The sequence below is a fragment of the Agelaius phoeniceus genome, chromosome 20 (assembly GCF_051311805.1).
Source record: "Agelaius phoeniceus isolate bAgePho1 chromosome 20, bAgePho1.hap1, whole genome shotgun sequence".
Taxonomy (NCBI): domain Eukaryota; kingdom Metazoa; phylum Chordata; class Aves; order Passeriformes; family Icteridae; genus Agelaius; species Agelaius phoeniceus.
In genome coordinates, this window is record NC_135284.1 from 10,575,493 (window position 1) to 10,594,024 (window position 18,532).

Consider the following 18,532-nt stretch of genomic DNA (forward strand, 5'->3'; position numbering starts at 1 on the left):
TGGCACCTGGACAGCAGGTGGGAAGGTTTCTGTGGCTCTGTGGCTGTGGGGATGAAGGGCAGCTCATGAGCACTCCTCTCCACCCTGGAATGGTGCCGTGGATGCTCCCTGGTGTTTCCAGGTGGGATTTGGGCTGGGCAATAGGTAAAGGTGAGGCTGCAGCTGGGACACAGGCGTGTACAGGATATTCCTGAGACACACAAGCACAGCTCACATCAGGCAAAGGAGAGGCAAAGCCCTCAGCCACCTCCAGCCCATGCAGGGACACATTCATGGATCATACAAATGATCTCCTCACTCTCTGATGGTCTTAGCAGAACCCAAAGTTCATCTTGATTCAGTCCCAAATCCCTCTGTGGCTTTAATCCAGCACAGAAAACCCAAACCTGACAAACAATGGGGGCTGGGGAGAACCTCCTCATTTCCTGGCAGTCCCTAAGAGCCAGGAAGATCTGCCCAGAGGGGGTGAGGCCACTGGAGCCTGCAGGGAGGAGGAGGAGGAGGCTCTGGGCAGCTCTGGGCACTCTGGGTGGCAGTGGGAGGAGGGCCCCGTGCCCGAGGGTCAGGCAGGGACTGGGCACAGCAGGGAGAGCTCCCAGCTCAGGAGCTGCTCCGGCTCCAGGAGATGCCTGAACACCCCCAGGGCAGGGCAGGGCTCACCCAGCTCATCCCAGGGGACAAACAGGCAGGAAATTGGGGGTTCTGCATGTTCAGTGAGTGTCAGTGCTTCACCCAGGGCAAACCCCCCAAAGCCACGCTGGCAGCTGGGAGGGGACTCCAGGGACAAGCCTTGGCTCAAGGCTGCCTTCAGCAGCAGCAGGAGCTGCCTCCAGGCACCACATCCCAGCTTCTGCCTCCTGCTGCACCAAGGCTGAGCCTCAGGACTGCAAACTGCAATTTCCATGTGCTCAGGAGCCATGGGCCACAGACTGTGCCTGGGAGAGCTGGAACGGGAGCATGGACAGAGCCTGGAGCTGGGCTGGGACTGGGGATTTTCCAGCAATCTCCAGACCCTGCTGCCTTGGCTGTTCCCAGCCCAGGGATGGGCTCAGCTCTCCACTCTCCCCACTGGAGAGCTTCTCATGCAAACTAAAATGATCTGGTAAAAAAAAAAAAATGTGAACAATTCCTCTAAATCTGAAATCCCCAAATCCAAACTGCTCCTGCTGCTCCCAAACTGCTCCTGCTGCTCCCAAACTGATTCCTGACCCAAACCAGAAGGGACCATTTTGGCAGAGGAAAAGAGCTGTCAACTTCAGCAGAGTTTGACTCAAATTTTCTTTTTTTCCCTCCCTGTAGCCACCTTTTTTCATCCCCACCCAGCTGAAAGTTCACTCATTTTTACTTTTACAAGCATATTTTCCCTGTTCACAAAGCCATGCTTATCTGACCTCCTGGATCTGTAACAATCATTTCTTATTCCTTCTCCTGTACCTGCCCTGATCCTCTTAGCTTTGCTGGAAGGATTTGGACAAAAATACTATTTTTGACATCCTGGGATTCTTTGACAGACTCTTCCATTCCAGCTGCTATTTTTTGCCTACATATCCTGCTCCCAAAACCTGCAGGGTGGCAGTTCTGGGGTCAATTTGACTTAAACAATTCAGTTTATTAGCACAAATACACAGCCACAGGATATTAGGGAAGGATTGTGCTGAGTACCTAAAAGCTCTTGGAAATGTAGGAATCATCCAATTAAGTCTGTTACCCAACAAGAGCTTCACACACTGCTCACAGTCTTTAGAAAAAAGCAACTGGCAACGTCAGAAAAATTATAAATTGACAATTCCCAGTGACTGACCTCCTGTTCCTATTGTGCATTTGCCATGGAACGAAAGAAAAACAGGAAAGAGTCTTGCCAAGGTATGGGGAAGAAAACAACAACAACAAAAATGAATGAGATTTTGTTGGCAGAACTTGCAAATTATTCCTGCTCCCGTTCACCCAACTTCCGTCACATAATTGCCGTGTGCTGCAGCAAATTCCCTGGAAATGCTTCTGCTGGGAGGATGGAAGCAGCAGTTTGTGCAGAGCAGGAGGCTCCTGTCCTCAAAGCCCCAGCCAGGAATGAGGCACGAGCAGGAGAAGGAAGGAGGAACAGGGTTTGGGTCCAACCAGGCGGGTCTGGGTCTAAGCCAGGCTCCAGCAGGTGCTTGTGAGGATGGCCAGGCTGGATGGAAGGAAAATCAGTGTGGAATGGCAGAGCTGCCCTGGGGAATGGCAGAGCTGCCTTAAGGAATGGCAGAGCTGCCCTGTGGAATGGCAGAGCTGCCTTAAGGAATGGCAGAGCTGCCCTGAGGAATGGCAGAGCTGCCCTGGAATGGCAGAGCTGCTCTGGAATGGCAGGGCTGCTCTGGAATGGCTGAGCTGCTCTGGGATGGCAGAGATGCCCTGAGGAATGGCAGAGCTGCTCTGGAATGGCAGAGCTGCCCTGGAATGGCAGAGCTGCTCTGGAATGGCAGAGAGCTCCTCTGTGGAATGGCAGAGCTGCTCTGGAATGGCAGAGCTCCTCTGTGGAATGGCAGAGCTGCCCTGAGGAATGGCAGAGCTGCCCTGAGGAATGGCAGAGCTGCTCTGGAATGGCAGAGCTGCCCTGAGGAATGGCAGAGCTGCTCTGGAATGGCAGAGCTGCCCTCTGGAATGGCAGAGCTGCCCTAAGGAATGGCAGAGCTGCTCTGGAATGGCAGAGCTGCCCTAAGGAATGGCAGAGCTGCTCTGGAATGGCAGAGCTGCTCTGTGGAATGGCAGAGCTGCTCTGTGGAGTGGCAGAGAGCTCCTCTGTGGAATGGCAGAGCTGCTCTGGAATGGCAGAGCTCCTCTGTGGAATGGCAGAGCTGCTCTGGAATGGCAGAGCTGCCCTGAGGAATGGCAGAGCTGCTCAGGAATGGCAGAGCTGCTCTGGAATGGCAGAGAGCTCCTCTGTGGAATGGCAGAGCTGCTCTGGAATGGCAGAGCTGCCCTGAGGAATGGCAGAGCTGCCCTGAGGAATGGCAGAGCTGCCCAGGAATGGCAGAGCTGCCCTGAGGAATGGCAGAGCTGCCCTGGAATAGCAGAGCTGCTCTGTGGAGTGGCAGAGCTGCTCTGGAATGGCAGAGCTGCCCTGGAATGGCAGAGAGCTCCTCTGTGGAATGGCAGAGCTGCCCTAAGGAATGGCAGAGCTGCTCTGGAATGGCAGAGCTGCTCTGGAATGGCAGAGCTGCCCTAAGGAATGGCAGAGCTGCTCTGGAATGGCAGAGCTGCCCTGAGGAATGGCAGAGCTGCCCTGAGGAATGGCAGAGCTGCCCTGGAATGGCAGAGCTGCTCTGGAATGGCAGAGCTGCCCTGAGGAATGGCAGAGCTGCTCTGTGGAGTGGCAGAGCTGCCCTGTGGAATGGCAGAGCTGCCCTGTGGAATGGCAGAGCTGCCCTGGAATGGCAGAGCTGCTCTGGAATGGCAGAGCTCCTCTGTGGAATGGCAGAGCTGCTCTGGAATGGCAGAGCTGCCCTGAGGAATGGCAGAGCTGCTCTGGAATGGCAGAGCTGCTCTGGAATGGCAGAGAGCTGCTCTGGAATGGCAGAGAGCTCCTCTGTGGAATGGCAGAGCTGCCCTGAGGAATGGCAGAGCTCCTCTGTGGAATGGCAGAGCTGCTCTGTGGAGTGGCAGAGCTGCTCTGGAATGGCAGAGCTGCCCAGGGATGGCAGAGCTGCCCTGTGGAATGGCAGAGCTGGTCTGGGGAGTGGCAGAGCTGCCCTGACTCAGAGCTGCAGCCTCTGGGCCAGGGGAGGTTCAAACCACACTTTGGGCTCTCAGAGATGCCCAGAGGTGCTGAAACTCAAGCAGGGCTTCAGCAGCAGTGTGAGGGCATGGATGTGCTCAGCCAGCCAAGGAGGCCTCTTCCATCCCACCTCCACATCCTGCTCCTTGCTGCAGCAGCAGCTCCTGGAAACTCCAGCGGGGAAGCCAAATCCCCCAGGCCACACCACTGCTCCTGATGCTGGCACTGACCCAGCCTGGAGTGTCGGCTCAGGAGGGACAGAGGGGACCTGCTCCATGGTGGGAATGACCAAAGCAGTGCCCAGGGGTGGCCCCAGAGCAGGGAGAGCCCTCCCCGAGGGTCCTGCAGGCTCTGAGCTCTGTGAGCAGAGCTGAGTGCTGGAGACACTCAAGGGAAAAGGGAGAAATTCCATCCACCCTACCCAAAAAGCTCGGTCAGGAGCAGATGCAAACAAAGCTGCAGTGGAGGTGCAGCCAGGAGACAGGGTGGGAACAAAGGTACCTGCAGGGAATGAAATATCTGGAATGGGCTGGAATGGGCTCCATGGGCAGGGTGTGGGTGGGACCCTGGTGAGGACACTCAGGGCATCACAGAACCATGGAATATCCTGAGCTGGAAGGAACCCCAAGGATCATCCAGTCCAACCCCTGGCCCTGCACAGACACCCCAACAATCCCACCCTGGGCATCCCTGGAGCTCCTGGAGCTCTGGCAGCCTCGGGGCTGTGCCCATTCCCTGGGCAGCCTGGGCAGTGCCCAGAACCCTCTGGGGGAAGAACCTTTCCTGATCTCCACCCTAAACCTCCCTGGCCCAGCCCCAGCTGTTCCCTGGGCCCTGTCCCTGTCCCCAGAGCAGAGATCAGTGTCTGCCCCTCCTCTGCCCCTCATGAGGACGATGGAACCATGATGAGTCTCCCCTCAGTCTCCTCAGCTCCAGCTGAACATTCCAGTGCCCTCAGCTGCTCCTCTTCCCCTCAAGGCCACTCGCTTTCTTCATGGCCTCCTTTGGATGCTTCTTAATGGATTCATGGCATTCCTAATGGATTCATGGCTTTCCTGCATTGTGGTGCCCCAAACTTCACCCAACATTCAAGAAGAGGCTGGCCCAGCCCAGAGCAGAGCAGGACAATCCCTCCCTGGTGGCACTGGTGGCCCCAGGACAGGGTCACTGCCCCCAGGGCTCTGACAGCACCAAGCCTTTGGAAACATGGGAAGCACTGGGATCCAGCTGGTGAATACCTAAACCCTTGTCAGCTGTGCTGGCATCTCAGCGTGCTCCTCTGGAAGTGGCCCTGTGCTACAGAACCACATTTATGGAATCTCTGAGGCTGGACAGAGCTGCAGGCCCATCAGGTGTGACCTGTGCCCACCCTGCACCAGCCCAGAGCAGCAGTGCCAGGTGATTTCAATGACCCAGGGCTGTTACAGCTCAAAGCTCTTGGTGCTCCTGAGGAAATCAGGAACTCCTTTTCCTGGCTCAGGAAAGCAAGTGTAAGGATTTGTAAGAGAAAGGGGCACAGTCTCTGCACCTCAGCGTGTGCTCTGTGCCATTGGCTGAAGTCACTGCACTTGAATTTCCATGTTTTTCTAAACCAGGACTTGCCTGGCAGCTCTTGAGATTTCTAAAATAACTTTTTCTATGCTGCTGTTGTTCTTCAGCAGAACTTTGAGCAATTGCTTATCAAAAGGGGCCTCATTTCCCCAAATTAAATAAATACTCCATAAAGCATGGGATGTATAAATTAGTCCAATGTGCTTTCAAACATTCTAGGGTTTTGAAAAACAAAATCTATTCTGTATTTAAACTCTGCAGCTTTACCTCATGCAATATCACTGTGCAAAAGTTTTAATTTGATTATACATCTTATTAACTGTGCTCTCATGTGTCCTCCCCTTTTTCTCCTGTTCTACTGATTTACTGTGAAATAAAAGCCAATCATGGCTCATACAGTACTGCAATTTTCATCAGAATTCTTCTGCAAGCTGCTAGCAAAACATATTTAAGGCTGACCCTAACAACCATTCTCATTTTCCTTCAAACATTTCAATTATTACTTAATTTAGGCCTGCTTGAATAGTCCTGCCACCTCTCATTTGACCACTGTCACAGCAATGCAGGAGTGACTTCAAAAGGAAAGGGATTTGAAATGGATGAGTGGTGATGATTAATTATGACTTCACTCAATATTGGTGGGGCCAAAACTCAAATCTGGGGTCAGTCCTGGGCCCCTCACTCCAGGAAAGACCTTGAGGGGCTGGAGCATGTCCAGGGCAGGGAATGGAGCTGGGAAGGGTCTGGAGCCCCAGGAGCAGCTGAGGGAGCTGGGCAGGGGCTCAGCCTGGAGCAAAGGAGGCTCAGGGGGCCCTTGTGGCTCTGCACAGCTCCTGACAGGAGGGAACAGCCGGGGGGGTCGGGCTCTGCTCCCAGGGAACAGGGACAGGAGCAGAGGGAACGGCCCCAGGCTGGGCCAGGGGAGCCTCAGGGAGGATTTTGGGGAAATTCCTCCATGGAAAGCTGGGCAAGCCCTGGCACAGCTGCTCAGGGAGGAGGAGGAGGAGGCTCTGGGCAGCTCTGGGCACTCTGGTGGCAGTGGGAGGAGGGCACCGTGCCCGAGGGTCAGGCAGGGACTGGGCACAGCAGGGAGAGCTCCCAGCTCAGGAGCTGCTCCTGCTCCAGGAGATGCCTGAACACCCCCAGGGCAGGGCAGGGCTCACCCAGCTCATCCCAGGGGACAAACAGGCAGGAAATTGGGGGTTCTGCATGTTCAGTGAGTGTCAGTGCTTCACCCAGGGCAAACCCCCCAAAGCCACGCTGGCAGCTGGGAGGGGACTCCAGGGACAAGCCTTGGCTCAAGGCTGCCTTCAGCAGCAGCAGGAGCTGCCTCCAGGCACCACATCCCAGCTTCTGCCTCCTGCTGCATCCCCTGCCCTGGCGGCTTAACCCACATGGTATGTGGCACTTGGGGACACGGGGCAGTGCTGGCCTTGGCAGAGCTGGGGAGCAATAAAGAATTGTTGGATGGAAAAACATCAACTCTGAGAGCAGAAAACAAACTCTGGCTCTGAGATGGCCATGAGCAATCCAAGATGTCAGAATTACTCCCATAACTGCAAATATAAATTATTATATTTTATAATTAATATAAAATGTATGTATTTACCACAATACATATTAGATTATAATTATATTATAATATATATATTACAATATATAATATATTACAATTATAATATAAGAGGAGTTATGTTCACACCTGACTATATATATATATAAGTAAATATATACATTTTATATTAATTATAAAAAGGTATAAATGTAGAAACACAGAATATACTGATTGTTATATAATTAAAAATTATATAACACATTAAAAATTGAGAATCTGCTTGAATAGAAATAAAAAAGGAGAAGTTAAAAGATTAAAATAACTGCTTTAAACTCTCTGTTGCAAACCTGGAATAATCACAGACTACCAAACCAACCAAAGGTAAAAGGAAAAAAGGTTGTGCAGCAACCCAGCAGAGCAGGGGAATTAAAAGGCTCAAAGTGTATCCAGGGAGGAAAGAGACCCCTGGGTGTGACAAACTGCTCAGACAGGAGCAGGGGGACAGCCAAAAAGGGGCCTGAACAACAACTCTCTGAAGAGGGGACACCATAGCCTGGTCAGAAGCAGGAGGGGAAGGAATTCTGGCAGGGGGTGAGGAGGATGGGTGAGCACCCAGCACAGCTCAGGAGAGGCTGAAAGGGCCAGGGAATTGTTTGCATTCCTTGTCATTCCCAAGGAGATGGGGAAAGGAGGCAGAAACAAAGATGAACAGTCAGTTTTCATCATGGAAACCACTTCCCACTGCAGCCCCAGAGAGCCCTGTAAAATAGACCCACTCAGTGACTGGGAAGGTGCCTGGGCACTGGAGCTGTGTGAGTGCAGTGACAGCTTCCCTTAATGGCACAGAGTCGAGCAGGATCAGCAAACCCTGAACTGCTGCAACAGCTGCACAAAAATCTTACAAAATCCAATGTCTGAGGTCTGAAGAGATGAATTTCAGTGCCAAATCCTGCTCAGCAGAAAAGACCCCACGGTCTCCCTACCAAATGCTGAGCTCTGGGCTCAACCCTGCTGGCCAGGAAGGAGTCACTGGGGGGATGTGGAGGCTGCTTTGGAAAGAGCCACAGGAAAATGCAATGTGAGAGATTTCTGTCAGAGAAACAGAGCAAACTGAGCTGTGCTGCCGTCTGGCTCTGCTGGGCACCTGCAGGATGAACAAATCCCTGCTCAGAGAGCTCAGGAAGGGAGATAACAGAACGAGGAAGGGTGAGAGGGGGAAAGGAGCTTGGACAGAGGCAGAGAGAGAATTCTGCACAGAAATAGATTGACAAGTCAGGGCCCTTCAGTCTGGCAAAGAGATGCTTGAAGGGGATGTAGGAAACACTTACTAAACCAGAGTTTTATCACATCCTCAACATCACGGAGCAAAGGCAATAGAGAACAAACACTTGCTGTTTCTCACAGCACCAGACTCAAGAGATACACAAGGAAATTACCAAGAAATGGTTTCAAAAAAAGAAAAAGGCAGAAGAAGTGTTTTTTTGCAAATAGTGCCCAATTATGTTGTTGAATTTTTCCTGGAAGACATTAAGTGCTCAAAAGAGGAATAAAATATTGCATTGAGAGTGACAGACAGCCTTCAGCTCAGGAAGTTTTCAGCAGGGGTTAAGAGGAGCTGGGAAGCTGGAGGAGGAATGGGCTGCACTTGCCGTTCCTTGGGAGATGAGGTGAGAGGGGAATTTGTCCTCACTAGAGAGAGTCCCAAGGATGGAGCTCCAATACCAATGCCCTGAGTCTCTGTGGCTTTTTTCCTACTGCCAGAAAAGCAAATATTTCCTCCTGGAGCTGCTGGACACTGAGAGCTGCAGGATATGTTCCAGCAATTTTCTGTGGATCACAGCTGGGATATAAAGTGTTTAACTAATGGTCAGGAAGAAGCCCAGTGAAATCATCACTGGTCACCCTGTGCTTTGCACAGAGCAGGTTCTGCTCATAACTCACACTCTTAAACTGAGCTAATCTGTCCTTTCAAACCCTCAAGCACCAAAACCAAATAGCTTTAAGGGACTTTGTGGCCTGGGGGGTGGCAGGGAGGGAGGAGGGAAGGCACTGGCAGACTCTGGTTTCTCCAGGTCCCACAGGGAGTTCTGGGCTCTGCTGTTGGACCAGAGCTGCTGTACTGTACAAACCCCTGTGCAAAGGATGCTCTCCATCCCACATTGCTCTGCAGCCCTGCCTGGGGCTGGAGCTCAGCACCAGGGGGTGCCAGGACTCCCTTCACACCTTCCCCTCTCACCCCATCATTAATTTTATAAACAAACCTTATTTTGGTGTTTTGTCTCCAGAGGCACATGAGAACACACAAAGGGGGTGCCCACAGGGGACAATCATCAGACAATCCCACAAAGACAGGGCCATGGGGAACCTTGTGTTTCCTTACAGCCCCACTGCAAAGCTTCCCTGGAACCTCTGGGGAAGCCCAGGGAACCTCCCCAGCCTCTCCCTCTCCTTCCTTTCCTGCCCCTTGTGCCTGCAGCTCCCATGGTCACCCTTCCCTGCCCTGAAAAGCCAGACTGTCAGTCCAGGCAATCCCCTCTGCCTTTGGCTCCAGGCTCCCAGAGCTGCTGAGCCACAGCAGCAGCATAAGGATGTCCCAGTGCTGTGGGTGGCACCAGGCTCCCCCCTGTGCCCCCGAGGCCTCAGGCACTCCTGTCCCCTGTCCATGGATATTCATGGACACAGCAGCTCCTCTCACCCAGCCTGCACCCCCAGACAAGCATCTGCCAGGGCTTCTCACGGATCCCAGAGTGGCTTGGGTTGGAGAAGTCCATCCCATTCCCCCTGCCCACGCAGGGCCACCCTCACTGTGCCCAGCAGTGGCTCTGACACTTTGGCACCTGAGCCTGGAGCAGCCTGGGGGCCCAGCTCAGATCCAGAGCCAGCTCTGCTGGGTTGTGCAGAGCACACAGCTGAAATAGGGTCAGGGCTCCCAAAGGGACCAGGGCTTCCTGGTGCCTCTGGCTGCTCCCAGTCTCTGGAGCTGCAGTGGTTTTCTCAAGCATTAAATGAGACCCCAGGTGGAGCCTCCTTGCCTTTAGTGCCAGAACAGGAATAATAAGCCCTTATCACCTCATCATCCACCCTTCCACACGGTTCAGCTGGACTGCAAAGAGCAGGGACAGCATTTTCCACAGATCCATCTCCTTCCTATATCCCAGAGCAAGCCCCTTTTACAGCTTCCACCCCAGGAGGGAACAGGACATTTATCAAATACCCCAAAGAGAGCACTCTTGGCTTCAATCAGGTCACAGGACAAAACTGCACCTTCAGACCCTGGTACAACCTCATGGAGAAAAGAAACCATCCCCTCTTCCAGCTTGTTTGATGGACTATCCAAACTGCCTGGATCTCCTTTCCACTGGGCATTCATTGGAACTTGGAACAGCTGTGGGCTCCATGGGCTGGGAGCAGTGGGACTCCTGCTGTGCCAGGGTGCAGCTGGATGGGGTCCTGCCCCCTCAGGCTTTTCTCTGGGGTTTATTTTGGGATTAATCCCACTGGTGTTATTTGCATTACAACAGCTCTGGGATCTGCAATTTTGTTCCAGAAAATGGGATTTTGCATGTGAACTCATTGAGAGGAACTTACCAAACCAACACAGTCTGCACGGACCGAGGTGCCAAGGGACAGTGCCACTCAAAAAAAGCTGCTTGGCACTGTCACAGCACCACTGTGACAGCAGTTAACTCTTGTGACAGCCACACCTCATAACAGCCTCCTGTCCATCACCAGGACAGAGGAGCTTTGCCCTTCCCAGGAGCCACCATTGACAGTCGATCCCTGCCCGTGGTGATGCTTTGCCAGAGGGTCAGGGAGGGATCCTGACCCCTGCCCAGCCCTGGGGGCAGCTCTGGGTGCTGTGTCCAGCTCTGGATCCTCAGCACAGCAGGGACAGGAGCTCCTGGAGCAGGGCAGGCTCAGGCTGTGAGGATGAGGAGGGCCTGGAGCATCTCTGTGCCCAGGAAAGGCTGAGGGAGCTGGGGCTGCTCAGCCTGGAGAGGAGCCCCAGCTGAGAGGGGCCCTCAGCCCTGGGTGTCCCTGTGTGCAGGGAGGGGCAGAGCAGGGCCCGGGCTCGGCTCCAGGCCCAGCAGTGGCACCAGAGCCACGGGCAGGGCCTGAGCCCAGAGCTGCCCCTGCCCAGGAGGCACAACTTCTGCCCTGGGCAGTGCCCAGCCCTGAGCAGGCTGCCCAGGGAGGGGCTGGAGTCTCCCTCAGCGGGGATCCTGCAGAGCCCTGTGCACACAATGCTGTGCCCTGTGCTCTGGGATGGCCCTGCCTGAGCAGGGAGGTGCCACCAGGGACCCTCTGGGCCCCTCCCAGCCTGGCCCAGCCTGGCATTCCAGGATTCTGGGACACTCTCCTGCTGTCTCGAGCACAGCCCCAGGCCTGGAGCCAGCTGAGGTGTCAGGGGGGTTGCAGATCATTACAAGGCACAAACATCCCCGGGGCAGCCACACCGGTGACTCCTCCACAGCAGCTCCTTGCTCTTAAGAACCAGCAGCTTTCTTGTGCTTAACCCCTGGGAGACCTTCCTCTTCCCCAGTTAATCCTTTCCCAGCTCTGTAGGCTGCTTTGCCACAGTGGATTTATGAGGCAGCAAAAATCAAAGCACACTCTGAATAGGTTCCTGTTCCATTTGCAGCTCTGGGGGTGCCAGCCCCTTCCTGCCTTTGCTCCTGCAGTGGAGCCTCCAGGAGAAACCTTTCCAAAATCAGCACGGGCCTCCCTGCCAGCTCCCAGTGAAGCATCAGCAGCTCCTGAGGGTTTATTAATCCCCTTTGAAACAGTGCCTGAGGCTCCCAGAGTGCTTGGGCAGGTCTCAAACTGGAGTCCAGGCTTTGGCTGGAGCCAGGAGCAACCCAGAGTCATTCAGTTCTGAGCACAAGAGGATTTAAAGGGTGAAACCTGCATCAAACTGGGCAACATCTGTACATGGCTTTCCTGAAACTCTGCTCTCAAGGGTCCCCAGGGCTCCTGACGTGATGTAACTCTATTTAAAGAGCAGCCTCCAGCAGACACGGATTTCTGGCAGTCTCTGGGTGACCATGGAACACAAGGTTTGCATTGTCTGGGCAGCCTCTCACCTCCTTCCATTCAAGTGGGGGCTTAAAATAATGCACTGGGAGTGGCTTCTGCTCAAAAGGCTAAAACACATCCTGCAGGAGGGGAAAAAAGGGTAAAAACACCAAAGGAGACGAGCAGAGCGTGAGGTGGATGAACCTGCTCTGAAAGGGTGAGCACAGCAGATGACCATGAGCAGGATGATCCATCCCTGCAGGTCCATATCTGGATCCTGCCATCCCCTGGCAGTGGCTCTGCCACCCCCAGCCTGACACAGCGTGCTGGTGTCTGTCCCTCAAGCATTTCCCTCAATAACTGCAATTTCACTCATATGCTGCATTTTTTACCACTTCAGACTTCTCTAGACTGCTTTTAATTTATCAGACTAATTCCAACTGCAATACCCTGCCAGTGATAGAGAATGGGCTTGACAAACATCCCTTGCTCTAAATAGAAGAATCTATTAGATTCTAGCAGCTCCAAGTAGTAAATTTAGGTTTTATCTCCGCCAGATCCATATTGGTCCCTTCCTGCTCCAGACACCCTGCTGGGTTCCTTTTGTTTAAAGGTGACTGGCAAAGGGAAAGCAGAAATGAGAGCTCTGCCTTCTGTGCTGGGCTCCTTCCACTCTACACTCAAGGAGGTAGGAAAGGTTATTGCCAACAATAAAAATAGAATTATTTTTCTGCCTCTTTCTCAGAAATTCAGCTCTAGTTTGGAGCAGGAAAATCTCAGCTGCTTGGAGAAGGACAGGCAGGGCAAGATGGAGCAAAAGGCCTGGTGGGACCTTTCAACTCAGCCCTTTGTGCCCACCTGGGGATGGTCCCTGGTGGTGCTATCAAGGAGCCTGGGGAAGGAAAGGGCGCTGGGGCTGCTCAGAACCTGTCCCACGGAGTCCAGCCTGTCCCTGGGGAATGCTGGGGACTCTGCCACACTTGTCCAGGACCTGCTGCTCAGTCAGGGTTTAAATTCACCCTTCCCACCTGCATCAGCCTCAGTGGCCACCTCCAACATCTGCCCAGATGGGGAGGGACAAGCTTGGCACTCCTCACCATTCCTGGGTGAAGAAAAGGGGGGGAAATGACAAAGAGGCCTTTTCATCCCCAGAAAGAGGAGTTCAAACTCAATTATATCCCTTTAGAAAACAAACCCTGGTGCAGATCACCTTTAACATGAGCAATTAATTCCAGGTGAGCAATTCCCTGTCGGTGCCTGCCAACCCTCCCAGCTCCTGGGTTCAGGAGTGACAAACCCTGCACTCTGAGTTCAGTTACAGAGCACAAAACACCAGATCACACTAATTGCTGACCTCAAAAACATCCCCTCACCTCCCTTCTTAACCTCAGTGTTCCCAGAAAGAAACGGAAAAGCCAAACCTGGGCACCCAGCCCTTGCGCTGGCAGCGCTGCTCCTCCCGTGCTCAGGCATCCAGCGGGACACGGATCCGGCCTCGGGCAGCACAGGGGGCTCGGCAGGGAGCTGGGAGCTGCCAGGGAAGCTCCATCCTCCCACTGGCAGCAGCTCCCTGGATCCCAGGCTCTGCTGTGGCTCCAGGCTGCTCTTGGGAGCGCTGGAGATACGAAGGGCTGGGCCCGGGAATGATCCGTCCATGCCAGGACGCATTCCCTGAGAGTCAGCAAAACTTTTCAGCTCTTCAATTCATTCTATTATTTCTGCTGATGGTACTATAAATAATTACTCCCCACCCTCCGTGTGCTTGAGCTGCTTTGCTGAAAAAAGATGCACATTTTGTTCATCTTTCAACACGCTGCCTGTATTTTTTGGTGGTTTGCAAGCCCTGCTTGGTGTTCTCCAGCTCTGCAGGATGGAGGGAACAGGTTCCAGGGGCCTCACCCAAGAAGAGCTCACCTGCAGCCCTGCTCAGACCACGGGAACAGGGCTTCTTAACTTTCAGGCACTTTCAGGTTTCCTTGCCAGGTCATTTTCTTCCCCTGGAGCTGGGAACAATGGAGCCATTATCCCACCTCTCCTCACAGGGGACAAACTCCTTCCTAATGTCGCCAAAGTCACAGATGGCTAAAGAACTACCAAGGGGTGGGAACTGCTGAGGAAAGCAGGGAAAACCAACGATCCCAAAGCCCTAGGGTGCCCAGCATCCCTCTGCCTGCGCTGCCTCGCACTCCATGAGTTCAGCACAGAGCTGTGCCATGGATTTCCCTCTGTCCTGGCACCTCTGCTTTTCCTTGCAGGCTCTATGCCCCCTCCTCTCCAAGTTTCACTCCTTTACTGCTCAAGGCAAAGTGTTTTGCTGCCCACAAACCAGCTGATCCCTGCAGGTGCTGCTGCTCAGATGCTCATTCTCTGACCCACGGCTCTGCTCTCCCTGCTCACTTCCAAGTTCCCCGTCCCATCTCTCCCTCCTTGATGGCAAACACCGTGTGTGAGGAGAAAAACCCCATTTTCCTGACCCAGCTGTGCAGCCCCCACGGTCCTGTGGGCTTTGGGCCGTGCTGAGCTCACAGAATTCCCTCCCCAGGCCCTCCACCCTGAGAGATGAAGGCGAGGCAGAGTTTTTCCCAGTGGATTAAGAAAAGCGGGATTTTTTTGCTGTGCTAACGCCTCGACATGCAAAACATAAACAGCTCCTCTCCTGATTTCCTGAGAGGTGGCCACCATCGAGCACTTCTCAAGGAGATTAGTGGCTGCTTTTCCAATCCTATTTCAAGCCTCGAGGAGGCTGCTATTTGTCAAAAGAGTTATTAACCTCCAATAGGCACCAGGATAAATGTTTGCTGGCACAGCCTCTCTCCTGCATGGATCCTGAGGGACAGAGGCTCCCAGGGACCCAACCTCACCTGGGACCTGGGCTGCAAGGACTCAAACAGGCTCTCATTACAGTCAGGGCACCTTAAGGATGCACCCACCTGAAATGGAGATGAAGGAACGCACAATCCATGATTTAAGGAAAAAGTCACGTTGCGTGGCTTTTAATAAATAAACAGAGAGCCACTCGGTTAAGGAGGAGAGGGGGAGAGGAAAATCACTGGCTGAGTGGGGCAGTTCACAGTAAACATTCTCTGGGCACAGGGCTCCTGCTGAAAGGCGATTTATCAGCCCGGTGAAGGCTGGGGTGGGTGACAGTGCTGGGGAGAGGAGACTCCGGCGTGCAAACAACGCTGTCGTTCCCAATAACCCGGAATTCGCTCCGCGAGGCTCTCCAGAACTGCTCTGCATTGCGAGTGCAATGCGCATGGAAGGATGTGGCAAAACTCCCCTAACCTGGGAGAGCCGGGGGACGGAGAGGAGCCGAGCGGCGGCAGCGCGGCGGGGACCAACTTCTGCCGCGATTTATGGGCCAGGCATCCCAACTTAGCTTCTGCTGAGCGGCAGCTCCGGGATTTCAACAGCGAGGGGGGAAAAAGCCACAACTCCGGGTCATGCACTCAATTATTTAAAAGGGAAGGAGGGGAGCGGGAAGGGAGCGGAGGTGGCAGGACAGGCGGCCCCGGCCCCAGGTGCGCGGTGGGAGGGCTCCTCCTGCCCCGGCCCCGCGTCAGCCACAGCCACGCGTTCCGCTCTCTCCCCGGCACGGGAAAACACATGGGGAAAGCAGGGGGATGCTCCCAGCTGGCAGCCGGGAGCGGGGAGAAGCCGTGCCCGCAGCCCCGTCCCTCGCGTACCTCCAGCCGCCGGTGCCCGGTGCGGCGCGGTGCCCGTCCATGCCCAGCCGGAGACGGAGCCCGGCGTGTCCTGGGGAAGCGCGGGCGGCTGCCGTGACTTGGGAATACAGAATATGGTACAAGCTTTAATTAAAAGAGTCTGAAGGCTCTCTCCTGCTCGCTCGTCCTTTTTTTTTGCAGTACCGGATCGGATTTAAAGGGCTAGAACCCCAATTTGGCACTGCTGCTGCCCCCGGAGCGCCGCGCTGCCGCCCGGGCCTGCCAGTGCCAGCATCCTCCTGCCGCCCGTCGGGGGCATCCTGGCAGCCCGCGGGGCCGGATCCGGCAGCAGCGGGAGCTGCGCTGGCAGCAGCAGGCTGGAAATCAAGGCTCGTTCCAGCAGGCACGGTGCGCGGCGAGAGGGGATCCCACAGGCAGCGGGGTGGGCGAGGGCAGCCCGAGCGCTCCCGAGGGTGCACGGAGCAAAGTTTGTGCTCTACCAGTGCTCCAGAGAAGTGGGAGGAGGAGGATCGTGTCCCTCTGTCCTGGTGATGCCACCAGCCTGTGGCGGTGCCCAAAGGCGTTGCCCTCCCAGCGCCAGCCCTGGGTGGAGCGGGGCTGTTGGGAAGGGCTGCGTCACCCAGGGCGGTGGGGAAGGGGAATGGGAACGGCTGCGTCACCCCAGCCCAGCTCTGCAAGATGGGGTCTTCAGCTCCTGCCTGCATCCCGTGAGCAGGGAAGCAATTCCATTTGGATTTGGAGGCCACTTGCTGGTGCCAAGGCAGTGGGGAGACAGCCTGGCACTGGCGGCGTGCGAGTGACGCCGGTCCCTCCTTCAGCTCCAGGTCCCTCTCCAGATCCAGTCGCTCTCCAGACCTCCATGAAAACACTCATCTGCAACAGGCTGGGCTCTCAGGGCCCCTCGGGCTGCTCAGCAGGGCAGGCATGGCCAGGACACGGTGCCAGCCTTCCATCCAGCTTTCCCAAAAAAAGGGAAGAGGGGATGAAGAGCAGGGTTTCCATGGAGCCCTCCTTGGTCCAGATTTTGAGCTCGAATGAGGAAAACCAAAGGAAACAAGGAGCACATCTTTCTTCTTCTTCTTCTTTATCTCCTTTTGCCTGGTTTGACCCCACAGTGCCACCCTCCCTCCCCAAGGCTGGCTGGGAACATCCCGCTCTGGGTGTCTGACCAGTGCGTGCCGTGCTCTCGGGCTGACCCGCGTGTTCTGGCTTCCTCTCGCCTCATTAATTACACCCAGGGGTGGGTGCCAAAAGGAAAAGCTGGTTCTAATTCCATGCTGCAACCCAGCTCCAAGCTGCTGGGATAATTAGCAGGTTATTAATGAACGAGAATATTCCCACCATGGAGGGAGGAAGGATGGGGAGGGAGGGGAAGCTCCATTTGGGCCTGGTTGGGAAAACCGCATTGGAGTGGGAGTCTGTCCCTCAGTCCAAGGCTTTGAGCCACCTGCAGTGCCCGGGAAGTCACTCACAGCCCTGGGGCTGCTGGATGGATCCACAGAGCAAAATCCAAGGGCTCTGCTTGGCTGGGGGCCACGCTGGGAGCAGAATGGCTCCGTCTCCAGCCCCAGCCTGTGGACTCCCATCTGCCTCTGGGCATGCACAGGGAGAGGCTTTGGAGCCTCCTTCTCCATCACTCCTGGGTGATGTTGACTCAGGGCTGTGGGGTTTTTGGTGCATCACCATCTGTCAGCTTCCTGCTGGGGGCTGGAGGCTGTCACCCCCAACACTTCTCTTTGAACCCCTCATAAACTGTGGGAACAGCACAGTCTTCCTTCAAAATCAATCTGAACCAAGCCTTGGTACCAATTCCCTGGGTTTAGGCACCAGCTGAAAATTCCTGGGAAAGGCATCGCCTGGCAGAGCCTGCTGGGAAAGTGCTTCTCTAAATACTGAGGGGCAGCAGGCAGGGGTGAGATTCCAGCAAAACCAGGGTGTCCTCAGAGGCTCCAGCCTGAGCTGCTCGTGTGTCTCTCCAAGGCATGTGGTTGTTGTTCCTTTAATTATTAATCCTTGCATTGACGTAATCAAATGTGCCCAAGCCTTTAACGAATGCCTCAATGTAAAAAATGAAGAATAAATTTCTTTCCCTCCCTGAAAACTTGTTTCAATCCCATGACCAATTTTATTGCCGTTCTGCTCTAATTTTAAATATAACGAGAAACATTAAGGTTTTCAATTAAAAGATCCCTTCCTTCAGATATTGGAACATAGCCTGAAGTGCAGACCACGTGTGATATTTTTCATTGGGATGGTGTGGGCTAAATCTGATTCCCAGATCAAACACAGTCAGGCTCAGGCGTGCAGTTGGCCAGGCTGGAGAGGCTGAGCTGTTCCACTTTGGGAAGAGCCTCAGCCTTGTTTGTGTTTTTAGCTGACTCCTCGTGTTTCTGAAAAGAACCTTGCATTTATTCCTTCTCTTTTGTCAGCCTGGGAGTCTGTGGTGAGGGGCAAATGAACCTCATGATGCCACCCTGGACTCATGGAATTTTTGGCTTTTGTTGGTTTTTCCCTTTTCTTTAGAATGATCAGATCCATGGCCACAACAGAGGAGATGTTCCTTGTGCAGTGAGCTCAAACATCAGCTTGATGCCAGCCTGGAATCATGGCATTTTTGGCTTTTGACTGCAAATATTCACTTTTCCCTCTTCTTTAGAATGAGCAGATCCATGGCCACAACAGAGGAGATGTTCCTTGTGCAGTGAGCTCAAGCCCCTCATTTGCCACAGTTTCAGTGTTGGCTTTGTTGGACACCATTAATGTGAAGTTGGGGTCACAGAAGGTTTATTCATGTGTTCTTTTCCACAGACCCTAAATCTGGCACTTGTCCTCCACCCTAAATCTTACAGGTGGCCCCATCTGGGCCTGTCTCCTCCTCTCTGGGAGGGTTTGCAGCTGGGCAGATGTTCAGCCCCAGCAGCAGTGGGTGTTTGCAGGAGTGAGGTGCCCGCTGGGCTTGCTGGGGTCAGC

The 18,532-nt window shown here is 54.2% G+C and overlaps 1 protein-coding gene across 2 annotated transcripts in view; it reads right to left on the minus strand.

Annotated features, from left to right (window-relative positions):
- Positions 1-16,064, minus strand: part of CALN1 (calneuron 1) — a 172,518-nt gene extending 156,454 nt beyond the window's left edge. Inside the window, exon 1 of one of the 2 annotated variants that reach the window (XM_077188551.1) lies at positions 15,563-16,064. The gene's annotated coding sequence lies outside the window, so the exon portion shown is untranslated. Of the gene's footprint in view, positions 1-13,297; positions 13,476-15,562 lie in introns of those variants that run through there. The other variant, XM_077188552.1, reaches the window with a different exon arrangement.
- Between the last annotated feature and the right edge of the window lie 2,468 nt (positions 16,065-18,532).